The 11,411-nt window shown below is 33.8% G+C and overlaps 1 pseudogene; it reads right to left on the minus strand.

The window, feature by feature from the left end:
* Positions 1 to 9,841: 9,841 nt before the first annotated feature.
* LOC125091524 (protein FAM47E-like) lies at positions 9,842 to 11,075 on the minus strand (annotated as a pseudogene).
* Between the last annotated feature and the right edge of the window lie 336 nt (positions 11,076 to 11,411).

Below are 11,411 nucleotides of genomic sequence, written 5' to 3' on the forward strand. Positions count from 1 at the left end.
GGCTCCCAGCTCCACGGGGAGTCTGCTTCTCCCCTCTGACCTTCTCCTCGCTCATGCTCTCTCTCACTGCCTCTCTTTCAAATAAATAAATAAAATCTTAAAAAAAAAAATCATTCCTTCCTTTAAAAAGTAATTTTGTTAAAGCCCTTCTTAGGGAATTCTTTGAATATGATTGTGTGATGGGAAAACTTCCTTAGCATTTACTTATTTGTCTTATTTCATAGATTGATCATCTGAGTGGGTATGAATATTTGGGGACAAAATAGATTTTATCAAGCATTATTTTATTAACATATAGTATCCAGCATTTCTGGTAAAGGATTTGATGCACATCTGATTCTTATTCCTTAGTAGGTAAGTTGTTCTCTGTCCTGAAATCTTTTTGGAAAGGCTTATTTTTGAGTTTCTGAAATTTCACCTGTATATATTTCAGTATAGATTTTTTTTTAATCTTTTAAGTTCAGTACTTTTTTCCGTAGCCCTATTTCATTCTGTAAACTCAGATCTTTCTTCGACTCAGGGATATTTGTTAATGTGTCTTTGATGATTGTTTATGTTCTCTGATTTTAGGACATTTGTTAGTATCATGTTGGACTTAATCACCACATTTCTTAATTATCTCTCATATAATCACTTTACGTTTTGCTCAATATTTTTAAATATTTCCTAGATTTTATTTCCTTTTTGCCTGATCCATTGCATTATTTAGTTCATATACTGAAGATTTAAATTCCAGAAACAATATTTTAATTTTTTATGTATAGCATATAAATATAAGATATTAATTCCAAAATTATAAAGTTATATTACTTGCTCAAACTAAATTGTAAATACAGATAAAACTCTTTAATGTGAATTTTTTCTCAAGGATATTCCGCTTGATCTCTGAAAGTTTAGTATATATTGCTTGAAAAAAAAATATTCTGAGATCAAATGAGCTTAAGAAACCTGTTTGACAAATGTCAAACTTATTTCTTGAATCCGTTATTTTGTTTTATTTTATTTTACAGATTTTATTTATTTGTCAGAGAGAGAGAAAGAGAAAGAGGAGAGCAGAAGCAGGAGAGTGGGAGGCAGAGGGAGAAGCAGGCTCCCAGGAAGCCTGATGCACGCTTGATCCCAGGACCCTGGGATCATAACCTGAGCTGAAGGCAGAGGCTTAACCAATTGAGCTGCCCAGCCAATCCCAAATCCATTATTTTAAATAGCATTTAGTAAACTCATGAGCATTAGAAACTCTAAGAAGCTGTCTTATACAGAGAATTTTTCAGATTTATTTTACTTAAAATATTTATAAATCAAGAAACAAATTAAAGCACAGGGCAGTCTAAGAAATGGAAACATACCACTGTAGAATAGGTGGCATCAGAAATATATTTTTTACAGTGAGATTTTAAAAAATTAATGTATGTTGCTAGAAATTTCTTATATTTTTGTATTAAATATGTACATTAAGAGCTATTCCTGAGTATGAGAGTAAGGGAATATCATTTATTCCTCCATTCCCCATTCCATTTCGTTCTGTAGGATTTCAGAACTAATTTTTTATACTTTTGCTCTGATGAGAGTTTGGAAGTTTGGTTGTATTTTTCTAGATGATGTAATGATATAAATGAGGGTAATCCAAGGACTACTGAAAGGCTTTATTAAGTTTATTTCAGCTTTCCTCCTTAACACTTCCAAGAGAGCAGTATTCAGTTAAGATCTATCTTTATGGAGAGTAACTGTTGACAGGGTTTAAATGAAGCACTGTGTAAGATTTTTCTTATATAAAATTTATTATAATCAGATCAACACTGGGCCTTAGAAATAGCTTTGTGAAAGAAGAACTAGTCAACATACATATTGATTGACTGCCTTTGTAATAAGTTGAATTATGTGGGATACTGTTTGTTTTGTAGTGATACTCTAGAAAAATGGCATTTATTTATAGTGGTGACTTTTCTTCCCCCAAAAGAGTGGGCAGAATATTTTAAAAAATATTAGAAATACTTCAGCATAGTCAATTTTGGGGTTGCAACTATATTTTATTTTAATTGATTTAACTCATATGGTTAAGTGTTTGCAAGCCCCTTTGGACGTAAATCTTTGGTACATTATAGTGCGTTATTGAATACTGTTCATTAGATAATAGAATTTTATGAATTTTATTAATTTTTTTCCTTTTCTTACCAGGAGTAAATAAGGTGATCATTCTAAATAATGAATTTTGTAAAGTACTGGTAAGATGGCTTTGCTGAAAAAAAAAAGGCAAGCAAAAATAAATGAAAAGCTTGTTGCTATCTTCTGCCACCATCATTTTGCGGAACACAAGTTTCATATTCACATTAAAAAGACATATTGCTCATGTTGATCATTAACCAGGAAAATGAGCCATAGGGGATACATTATGCTAAAGAACAGTTAAATGAGACATATTCCCAAGACATTTGCTTCTGGAAAACAGCCTATAACTAAAATCTTTTAAACAGCATTTCATCTTTTTATAAACTGTTACACTGAAAAAGTAGAAGGCAATACCCAAATTTGAGATGTAACTATGCCCCCACATTGTGTGACCTTATATATCTGTAATTGAAGTCCTCCTTTTACAATAATTTTAGTTTTAATAGTATTCTGACAATTGGCAAAAAAATTATAAATAATAGCATTATGATGTAATAGCAGAGTTGGGAATTGAGATAATTCCATGATCTATATTCTCAGTGTACTGCTACTTCATTTAAAATACATAGATGCACAATGAATGCAATAATCATTCTTTATTCCCTTCTTAGGAGGTGATGAAAGATGGAGTTTTTTTGTCAAATTAGCCCTCAGTTGAAAGCCTGACTCCATACTTTCCAAGCTGTGTGAACTTTTGTATAGTGAGTTATTCCTCAGAAAAATAGGACTAATAACACCAGATAATAGAAGTATTAAATTAGGTGATATATTTTAAATGACACTAATCATACACTTACGTTTTTGGTTTCAATCGATATGTGATAGTAATTATTTAAAAGGCAGACTTTGAGAAAGTAGTCTGTTTATTATGTAAAAACTCAAATTCATCATTTCACTTTAGCTTTTTCTATTTTTTTAAAGATTTATTTATTTTAAAGAGAGGGCGAGAGAGAGCACACGTGCATGAGCTGCGGTGGGGGGAGCAGGGAGAGAGAGTGAGAGAGAGAGAATGGAAGCAGACTCCCTGCTGAGCATGGGGGCCTACTTGGAGCTCAGGACTCTGAGATCATGACCTGAGCTGAAACCAGGAGTTGGTTGCTTAACTGACTAAGTCATCCAGGTACCCTCACTTTAGATTTTTCTAAGTTTGCAAGGCTAGTATAGTAACTTTTTCTCTTCCCTTTCACATTATCTTTTTTTTTCTTTTCCAGGCAGTCACTGAAATATCATTTATTTTTTTTTTTCTGGTAGCAATATTAGTAGGTAGTACATTTACAACATATGAATAGCTTTTGGAATTAATAAATACCAAAAATTACTATAAAACAGGAAGTGGACTTCACAAGTGAGCTTAAAAAGGCTTTAGGTATTTCTTATGTTATTGTCCTGAATTGCTATATAATTTTAACAGTATCATCTTGTCTAACAACAGCAAAAAAAGGAACCTTAGAATTTGTCTGTTTCCATAACAGATTTTTTTTCTCCTGCAGGTTTAATAATAATTGTCTAAGAAGTAGTAGATCTTGTAAAGTTATTTTAGTTCACTGACTACAGATACAGTAAATACTGGTATTGATATTCTGTATTGTATTATGAAAATTTTCATAGCTTATAGTGCTGAATTTGCCTTTTTTTAAAGAAAATGAAGGAAAGATTGCAAATGTGCCACATATAGTAGATTTTAGTGATTTTTACTTTTTAATTAAAATATTTTGGGGCTTTATTGAGATACAATGACATATAGTGTTATATAAGTTTAGCGTATACAATATGATTTGATACTCCTATATATTGTGGGATGATTATCACAGTAAGATTAGTTAATACATCCATTACCTTCCATAATTACAATTTTTTTCTGTGTGGTGAGAACATTTAAGATCTACTCACTTAGCAACTTTCAAATATATAATACAGAATTATTAGCTATAGACACCATGCTATGCATTAGATACTTAGAACTTGTTTATCTTAAAACCCTTTGACCGGCTTCTCCCCATTTCCACAACTTCCCAGCCTCGGGCAACTACCATTCGACTCTCTTGTTTCTTGGGTTTGGTATTTTTCGATACCACATATAACTGAGATCCTCCAGTATTTGTCTTTCTCTGTCTTCTCACTTATTTCATTTATCTTAATTCCTCCCAAGGTCCATCCATATTGTTGCAAATGGCAGAGTTTCTTCTTTTTTATATCCAAATAATATTTCTATCTCTCTATCATGTACATACATCATATATGATGTACATGATATACATATGATGCATATATGTCAGATACATACATATCTCATATTTTTAAAATTTTATTTATCCATTTATCCATTAAGGGACACTTAGATTGTTTCCATATCTTTTCTAAATGGTTTTTAGATGTTATTTGCTTCCCCCTGGATGCAAGGAAGAATGTGGTAGGTGAGGTAGGATTACTGTAATTAGAAACACATGTCGTATTCAACTGCTCACATGACAAAAGACTAGAGATAAAGGAATCAGAATGGCTTTTTCTTAACCAATACTCCATTTGTGAGCTAGAGCCCACAATATGAATTTAGGGACCAGTAAATCTACTAATTTTTTTTCCTCTGATGTTGAGGAAGTTGCTCTGCTACCTTCCCAACCTTATCCCATTTCACCAGATGCCTAGGATAATATTGTGACCTTCTTTATCAAATTTGTTAATAATATAAGAATTGGTCCTCTTTCTCCAACTGTTTTTTTTTTTTTTTTAAAGATTTTACCTATCCATTTGACAGAGATCACAAGTAGACAGAGAGGCAGGCAGAGAGAGAGAGAGAGAGGGAAGCAGGCTCCCTGACGAGCAGAGAGCCCGATGCGGGACTCGATCCCAGGACCCTGAGATCATGACCTGAGCCGAAGGCAGCGGCTTAACCCACTGAGCCACCCAGGCGCCCCTCCAACTGTTTTTTTAGAAGTGAACACTATCACTGCTGCTTTTGATGTAGGTTTCAACTGCTACAAATATATGGGGACCAGCTACTGAAAGCTAATAGAAATCCAACTATTTTGTTGTATTAAATGATCTAACCCTTTATTTTCTCTGCCTAAGAATGTATTTTAAGGTTTAAAGAAGTCAGGTTCAACTGTGCTTCTCTGATGCTACATAGTGGATGTGTTTTCACATACATTTAGATCAGAATTATCCTGAATGGGGGTGATTTTTAGCTCTTTATATTTATGACATCCAATAATCGCTCAACATTGTATAATTTATGATATTCACAATATATTCTTATTTTCCTTCATACTCACCTCTGTCAGGAAGAATTTGAAAAAGAAAAGTAAGTGGTCAGTTTTTAAATTACAGTGGCACAAGATCATGATTAAGTTTTTAAATTCTCTGGCCAATGCTTGAAAAAACATTTTTTAATATTAGCAAGGGACATATTTCTGATATCATTTATCTTCTGATGTTCAGTAAGGCACACTTCACACAGCTGTTATTGAGCTCAAAACTTACATTACATAGAAAAGTAGTGTATTTCTGTGTGGTGCTTGGGAATAATTTCATTTCTCAAAATTTTCTATAAAGTCTAGTCTTATTTAATGACTGAATGGGTAGGAAAGGCATGTTAGAATATTCTAATTTGCTTCTGTAATTCTTTGGTCATGAATGTTGGGTCTAAACACTAGAATTAGAGAAATTAATCAAACTTGGTCTGATATTTCCTTAGTTTTCCTCTTTACGCTTTGGGAATTTAAAGCAAAGAGCTATTTCATATTTCGCACAACATGCCTCATTACCAAGTGATAAAAGGGAAAATTTACTTGACAATCAAGACCTTTATAAGCATTCACAACCACATTTAATTTTCAAAAATCCAAGTTAAATAGGTATTGTTATTTCAAGTTTGAGATGAGATAGCATTCTGCAGAAAAACTTGCCACAGGATTAGAACATGGCAGTGCTGGAATATGAACTCATTTCTGCCTACCTCCAAAAGTTGCGCTCTCAATACTCCTTCATGCAAAGTCTCAGAAATGAAAAATAATTTCCTTTGTCTTTATCAAAGCTTATATTCCTAGAGCCAAACTCTCCCAAGGGTTTGTTATCCCTTATTGGACACTGTGGTACAACTGATTGTTGTAATATTTGTATAACACACCATCAACTCCAGGGGCATGGCTGGCTTAAAGTAGAGGTTTACATGGGCATACATATTATCAAAGGAAATTTTAACAGAAAATTTGCTACAGTATAACATAAACTATTTTCCTAACCTAAGCAAATGCTTACTTAGAACAACTTTAATATGAACATAACCTGGTTAGCATTGTTTGATAATTATACAGTGCTTGTTTTCACAAGCGTTTTTACAAATAGAAAAAAATTTTTTTCAAAAAAAATAGAAAGGATAAGTTACAATAATTTTTCTTTTTTGCAGTTGATTCAAAAAGTTGTGTGCTGTGTGCTTGGGCAAAAAAGTAAATAGTAAAAGGATAAATATGAAATCGTAAGTTTCCCATTTTATAAAATATTAAACAATAGGAGTGGCTGTCTTGTTATCTTTCAGTTCTTCCATATGCCGTCAATTTCTTCCTCATGACGCAAATATCCGTTGAAGAAATTATGCTATGGTTTTTTTAAGGCATAGTTTTTATTATACACAAAAAAGTTTCCTTATTTAGTCTAATGATAGATTGACAAGAGGACAATATCCTTAACCTCTGTTTAAAAGATGAGATCAGGAGAACATGGCATGAGATCACCAGCCATTCAATCAAATTCCATTTGGTTTGTGGCTTTATATCTTTCCAGAGTGGAATTTATCTCCATTCCTCCCATATATATGACAAAGCTCTAGTTGCTTTAACAGTCAAGATGCAAGAGCAAGGTACCAGTGGCACCAGAAAATGAAAGTATATCTTAATTTTTTTTTTATTAGAGGCCCCAGTGCATATGTTCTTACTCTACCTTAGTTTGCATCCTAGTTGGAGTCCAGTGTTTCAAGGTGATTGCTTCATTGTCCATGATATTGCTGCATGTCAGCATGGAAATAATACACATAATGAGAAGATTTTGACTGGGATCCCACACTTTGTATACCTTAAGTTATCTGGAGTTTTCTTAGTTATAAAATGAAGATAATAATACTTTTGGGTTTGTCTATGTTGTAAAGCTTAAAAAGAAAAATAAAGATTATTAACGGGCTTTGAAAACTACAAGAGGCTATACTAACACAATTATATATCAGGCTCTCCTGATTTTCCTCTCCTAAAAACTGTACATTTGAGGTCAGGTTATTTTTTGAAGTCTCACTAGCGCTTAAAATCCAAAAAAATCCAATACTGCTTCTGTTTATTTCTGTATGACAACTAATACCAATGCAGGTAATTATAGCAGCGGAAAAACCCACATAATTTCTCCGAAGTATTTTGCTAAAAGTAGGCATCACCAATAAGCAACAGGAAGCTTTACTAGTGACTCTTATTTTGCAAATATACCTTTTCATTTTAATCAAATAAGATTGAGTGGAATTTAGTTTAAAGCTATCACGCAGGATAAATATCATTAAAGCTACTTTTTCTTGGCTTCTCTTTGCCTTATTCGTACTCTTCTTCCTTCCTCTCTCCCCTCCTACATTTCCATAGATATATGCTGAGTGTTGTTCTGTGATGCTTGTGGTATTAAGCATTTATATAAAGTACTCCCTTAATTGTCACCCAAATCTGAGTTTGATGATATGGTTTCCATTTTATCGATGAGGGAACATGTTCTATGAAATGCAAGGTCACATAACCAAAATGTGGGAAAGTAGATTTTATGGACCTGAACAACAAATGTCTAAGTGTGAACACTGCTGCGTGAAACCCAAGGGTTGAAGGGAGAGCCACAGAAACAGATAACATTAGGCCAGAGGGCATAATAATGGCTTCTTTGATGTCTGAATAAATAAGTACAGGGATTTCCCAGATTTAGAAGCCATTAGTGACTCACTTCTCTAGCATACTAGAGTGAGTTCTTTAGTACAAGGTAATTAGGAAAGGAGAGTCCTTGTCTAAAATCATAAGGTATTAAAAAAAAGCAGTCATAAAATTGGACTTAAAGTGGGGAGTATTGAAATGGGATCACAGCTGCCTGAGTGAAGGCCTATCAATAGGGAAGGTCAGTAAACATCTGAAAGGATGTATTGACTAAATCTGGAATTCAGGAGCATGTTTGCTGTGTGTATGTGGGAGGTGTGTTTATAAGAAAATTTAGATGAACCTAGAGAATTAACTAGCAAGTGAATTTGACTAGAATTATATTTTAGAAAAATAAACTTGAAAAGAGAGACTAGTTTGGAAACCATTGCAGAAGTAAGGTACAGTGGTGACATGAACCTAAGTTTATGCTGAGAAATTCTAGGCCTTTGCTTACAAAAATCCATAGAAAAGACCTACTTCTTCAGGCATGAGATGTTCATAGACAAACTTTATTTGAAATAGGAAATTTGCACATAAACAGATATTTTTCCTATCCTATTAGGTTGAAATATATACATATACTTCCATTTACAGATTAATTCCTTCCTTAATGGAAACAGAAGTGCCCTCTAGATCTGCACTATGAATCTTTCTAGCTACAAATTTTCCTGTCCCAGACAGTTTTAGCTGTTATTTTGGAAATGTAAAGAAGTTGTTTGATTTCTTATTTTAACTTGCTATTCATGAAATGCAAAGATTAATTTCATTTGAATAGATCGGCTAGGATTTTGATGTTGCTGTGTAGTTTTGCTCACAGAGATCTACTGTGCACACTAGATTTGCCAGGGACTTGAAGATCCCTGCTATTTTGCACCTGTGTTATATGATATGGAAATATTCTTTGGTGGTGAATTTTTATGCATATTGTGAAATTTTAAAAAACACATTTAATACAGAGATATGATAAAATGGTTTAATCAAGTTTTACCTGTAATTTAGGTAGTTTGCAAACTGATTTGGGGGGCTTGATGGACTCTTAAAAGGGGACATAATAATTTCATTGTTAAAGAGACCTAACATTATTTTGATTATATATTTAAATTTGGGGGGGCACATGGGTGGCTCAGTAGATTAAGTGTCTGTCTTCAGCTCAGGTCATGATCCCAGGGTACTGGGATTGAGCCCCGTGTCAGGCTCCCTGATCAGTGGGGATCCTGCTTCTCTCTCTCTTCTCTGTTGCTCCTCCTGCTTGTGCTTTCTCTCTCATTCTATCAAATAAAACCTTAAATATATATATTAAAAAAGATTTCAATTTTTGGTTGAAATACTTGTCATAGTTATTTTGTTAGAGTTTTAATGTAAGTCTCCTTTTACTTAGCACAATTATTTTAAGGTTCTTTCCATATTACAGGTGACATAATTAGAACATTTGTTTTTAAGAGTAGTTCTGCTTTTAATTATGACTTTATTTTTACAAATAATCAATATAATAATGTAATACAATGCTATAAAAATGTGAGAATATATGTGAATATTGATTTCATAGTTAATAAAATGTAAGATATTGATGAACTAAGCAGAAAGTCACCGAAGAATGTTTATAAGCATTAGGTATTAAACTGATGGATACTGTGGAATCAAAGTTGTAAAAACACAGTGACACACTCATCATGAATTCTGATTGCTATTAAAATGAAAGAGAGAAATTGCCAAATAAGTAGTAAAAAGAGAAATGTTTAACTATCTTCCTATGCATCATCTACATTTGAGTTGATTTTTATTACTTGGTGTATAGGAGTCTTAGAATCATATTTCTGTCCACCCCTTCCTGGTAAACAACTTCTCAAGGAAGCCTGGCATTCTATAGCCCTTGCTTAGAATGAAATCTTTAAAGGCAATTGTTCCATAAAGACCTTCAAGAATATTCTGTTCAGGAATAATTCCCTGTTCCAAAACTCCTCTCTCTTGAGCTTTAAGTAAGATCTTGGGGTCAATTAAATGTTCATTATTTATTAGCTTTTTCCACAACTTGGGCTTCAGGTACCATGCTCCGTACCTCATCTTCATCCAGTTGGGTTTATAAGGTTACTGTGGTATCTGGAGTTTCCTTTCCCAGTTTTGTTCCTGTAAGGAGAATTTTATTTCCTTCATTTTATTTAGCCCCATTCTGTACTTTAGCTCTGAAGGAACCTGGTTTACTTTCTTTATGCAGACCATGTCATCTGTTGGTTTGCACTCACAGTCAACATCAAACTATTTCATGATGAACTTTTTGTCAATGGCCAAGTCTCCAAAAGTAGCAACCATTTGCAGAATTTATAAAATCCTCTGGGTATTTTTCTATGAAGAGGAAGATTTTTGAGCAAGGCTTTGTGCTTGGTCTCTTTTCCTTATGGGGTAATTCATCTGGATGTAACACAGGAGTGTTCTTGGGAAGTTCCAGGTTGATGTTGGCAGGATGTTTTCTTACAAAGTTTTTGGGGGGACTTCATTCTTTTTTCACTGTTCTGACAATAGGCACATGCATCCTCCAGCTTCCTGTCAGGATTAAGTACTTCTAGCACCTTTATATGAGGTCTGGAGGTAAATTAATTGTTCTCTAGACTTGGGTAGAGAGCCAAGAGATGCTCAGTCACGTGGGCTTCATTGTCCTCTAGGAATGCACTCCATGCTAGCGGGGCTGGTGAGAGGATGGAAAATAGATCTGCCCTTGGTCAGTTTTTTCCTGACTTTATGGTTGCAGGTTGAGGGTCTTTGTGAGCATTCATGGGGAGAAAACTCTCCTTAGGGCTGTGAATGATCAGATCTTCACAAAGATCCACAAAGTGGATACTCCCTCCTGGAGTCGTCCAGCCCCTCTTTCACAAATATTCACCCCATCAACTGTCCAGAACTTCAGAAGCTTGTTATTGTGCTTTGCAAAAAACACTTGGAAGGTAATCTGTCTTTGTACCAGGGCTTGCAGTTCATGCCCAGGGTGTTTATTTAAGATTTTAAGAAACAACCAGCTTTGTCAAAGTTGTTGTACTATTTAATATTCCTTCTAGTAATGTATAAGAATTGCACTGCCTCCACATACTCCCCAATACTTGGCATGGTTAGTCATATTAATTTTGGTTATTCTGATAGGTGTGTAATGATACCTCATAGTTTTCAATTTGTATTTCCATAATGAGTACTGTTGTTATGCATCTGTTCATATGCTTATTTGCCATTTATATCTCTCTTGTGGTGAAGTGTCTGTCCAAATTTTTTGCACATTTTAAAATTGTGTTGCTTGATATCTTGTTGGATTTTGAGAGTTCTTTGTGTATTCTG

This window comes from Lutra lutra, chromosome X, assembly GCF_902655055.1.
Source record: "Lutra lutra chromosome X, mLutLut1.2, whole genome shotgun sequence".
Lineage (NCBI taxonomy): Eukaryota > Metazoa > Chordata > Mammalia > Carnivora > Mustelidae > Lutra > Lutra lutra.